Source organism: Gadus morhua, chromosome 1 (assembly GCF_902167405.1).
Source record: "Gadus morhua chromosome 1, gadMor3.0, whole genome shotgun sequence".
Taxonomy (NCBI): Eukaryota; Metazoa; Chordata; class Actinopteri; order Gadiformes; family Gadidae; genus Gadus; species Gadus morhua.
This window is the reverse complement of record NC_044048.1, coordinates 20,398,299-20,401,747: the sequence shown is the minus strand read 5'-3', so window position 1 is coordinate 20,401,747 and position 3,449 is coordinate 20,398,299.

Genomic DNA, 3,449 nt, shown 5'->3' with positions numbered 1-3,449 from the left:
ATTTGACAAATTTCAATCGCTTTTATCAGGGTTAGCTCGCTGTTGCGGAGTAAGATCTTCCTTACACTGTCATTGTGTATGCCTGTGACAAGTCTGTCCTTAACCAGCTGGTCTTGTAGATTTCCAAATCTGCATGTCTTCACTTTATTCCTTAAATCACTCACATAGGCTTCCACAGTCTCACCTTGTCTTTGGTTCCTGGTGAAGAACACGTGTCTTTTCATAGTGATGTTTGGTTTGCGGGTTGCAAAGCTCACTGAATTTCCTTTTCAGTCACTCGGGGTCCTCTCTCGATTCGGCGGGAGTAGTCTCCACTCCGTCATCATCCACAACAGCGGGAGCATATACGAAAGAACGTTCGCGTTCTATGGCTTGCAAGCCCGCCAGGTTCAGCAGGATAAAGGCTTGTGTACGTGGAGGCTTGTCTGAACATGCTGCCGCAACAAATATGTCGTATTCCTGTTCAAATATCCTCCAGTTTTCTGCGACGTTCCCGTCAAACCCCAGTGGGTCTGGTTTGCGGAATCCCTCGGCCATTCTGCTGCTAACGTTAGCACCCACTCAGTCACTGTAGCTTGAACACAACGTCCACCCGTATTAACGCTCCTCCGTCTTTGGATGCAATAGGTCCGATACTTCTGACACCATGTTTTAAGATGTGTTCAATAATCGTCCTTAGTATCTTTCAGGATATTTATTTAACATTCACAGGGTTCATCAACTAACAGGCATCTCTTGGGTGGCCACGATCTCACTTCTTCCCACCTCCGTGCCAGCACGTAGCGCACATGCCTTCTCGCTCGGTACGGTGGCTCACCTGTGACAATGCGTATGAGCATTGCATATAGTTCTACAGGTATATGCACGCCTGTGTGTGTGTGTGTGTGTGTGCGTGCCTGTTTGTGTGTGGGCCTGTGTGAGTATTCGGGCCTGTGTGTGTGCATGCTTGTGTTTGTGGGAGTTTGTGTGTGCATGCGCCTGCCTGTGTGAGTGTGTGTGTGTATGTATGTGCGCCTGCCTGTGTGAGTGTGTGTGTCTGCGTGCCTGTGTGTGTGTGCGTGTTTGTGCCTGTGTGTGTGTGTGTGTGCGTGCCTATGTGAGTGTGGATTGCCCTTTCCTCCTCTGGGGGACCTTGGGGTCGTGGTGGCCAGGAAGGTGTCCTTTGTTAACCCGAGTGTTCTGACGCTGGGCTGCTTCTGAATCCATCATCTTTAGTCACGCGTCTCTCCTCCCAGCGTCGCCATGGCGCCAGGGGGGGGGGGGGGGGGGGGGTAGCGGGAGACCTGCGTGGGTGGGCAGAGTTTAGTGTCCTCTTCAGTTCTCTGGGAATGTGGATTCTTTTGTTTGCTTTTATTGTTGTTTTGCATATTTCTTAAGTTCTGTTAAGGGCTTAAAGTTCTACTGGCACCTTACTGAGCGGCAGCGCTTCCTAGTAGCTCTTGCAGTTCGTTTTGTATTTGTTGTTTTGTATCTAGTGGGTTTTTCCACCTGTTATCCTGGGTTTTTCTGACGGCAAATGACTACAGCTTCACACATTCTGCATGTGGTCTTGTATTGTGGCGACCGTGGCCGTTGCCACGGTGTTCAGGGTGCCTGAACACGGTGTGATACTGTGTGATAGTGAGTTATTATTCCCGACACCGTCACCGAGAAGGACATGTTCGTTTGTTGGGTGCGCTGTTTGCCGTGTATGATGTTGGTTATGACTAAAGGCAACTCTCGGAGTCGTGCGGTGATAGGGGCGCGAGAGTTGTCTAACTGCTGAAGCTGGGATCCCGTCTCGTCCTTCCCGCGCTGCTCGCCACATTGGTGTCAGAAGCACTGTCGACTCCAGTGCTCTGGTCAGGGACTGAAGGTCTCGCTGGTCCGCTTGGTCCAGGTCGAGCAGCATCCACGCTGCCGTGCCCCCCAAGGCCAGCGCAGGGTGGACGACGGCCTCCTCGGCACCCCTGCCGTTGTGCCACTCAGCAAGACGGAACTGAGCCAGGTATGGCTCCAGTGCCGTTGCCCCGGAGAACTTCGGCAGCCTAACCGCTGTCCTTTTCACCAGGGGGATAGGCAGCTGCTGGTTCTCCGGCCCTTCCGGTCGTGGCCACAGGGGGGCGCTGCACTCCCATAGCGCAGGGTGCGTCGTTCTCCTTGGGCTTTGACCGTCCTCGAACAATGATGTGGGATGGTTCATGAACATTCACGAACATTCGCGCTCATTCATTGAGCGTCACAAGACGAAATAACATTTAACAGATAACACTTATTTTACAAATTACAATTATTAGCGATGCTAACTTTTTATTTGTATTGTATTTAATTGTTTAATCACACTTAGCTAGTAAACTGAGTGTATAAGCACAAGCTAGCTAGACTATGATACACTTTAAACACACTTGTTAAATTCAATACAATACAAATATAAAGTAAAAAGAAGTGTTATCTGTATTATGTTATTTCGTCTTTGGCAACATGAGCGCGAATGTTTTTTGAAACCTGCCTGGCAACGGACAATCGCGTAGAACGATGACGTTATGTTTCGAACGCAGATTACAATTTTCGCCCCGGTACAATTTTGGTGTGACAGCGCAAGAGGTTCAACTTGTGATGGTCCTAGCCCCCCCAGGATCCCTTGCGGCACCCTGAACTCGGCGACCACGCACACGGTCGCCACAATACGTTTCCGGTAATGTTTTGATTTCGCTCACATCTCCGATATTAAATCGAATTGATACACCAAAACACGAAGATAATCAGGACCAACCTGCTATTGGTCCAGTAGATGTGTGTTCACGTTGCTCTTCTTCAGCTCCTGAACTCAAACCTCTGAACATGCATCGTTCTTGTTGCCATAGTGATTTCTTTGTCTAGAATCCCAAAATATTCTTGGAGCCATCATGCACCTCTAACCATCAACCATCTGCAAAGAAATATAATCAACTACAGTATTCAAATATCTGTTTCATCAAATTAACACAAAAAGGCCCCTTCTTAAAATCTTTTTTTATTAGAAATAATTTAAAAAAAAAAGTCAATCTGTCCCCTATTAGCAGAGGCGGACAGAGTACACAGCTTCCTTACTTGAGTAAAAGTACAGATACCCCTTGCTACATTTTACTCAAGTACAAGTAAAAGTACTACAGTCAGATGTCTACTTAGGTAAAAGTACTGAAGTACTTGTTTTTAAAAGTACTTGAGTATCAAGAGTACAAGAGTATGTTTTCTAAATATTGCATTACTACTGCCACAGTGCTTACATTTATGTATAGAAACGTCCTACATGGAGTTATGAAAAATGTTAACACCTTGGAGAATGTTAAAGGAATTGAAAGTAAAATCAAGTAATTTTCATCTTTTTACCATGGCAATAGCACAATAGTATACTTAAGCAATAGATCACGCCAGGCTGTGGTATGTGCTCATTATACCACTGTTAAGGGGCGTTGTCCGGCCCCGACGCG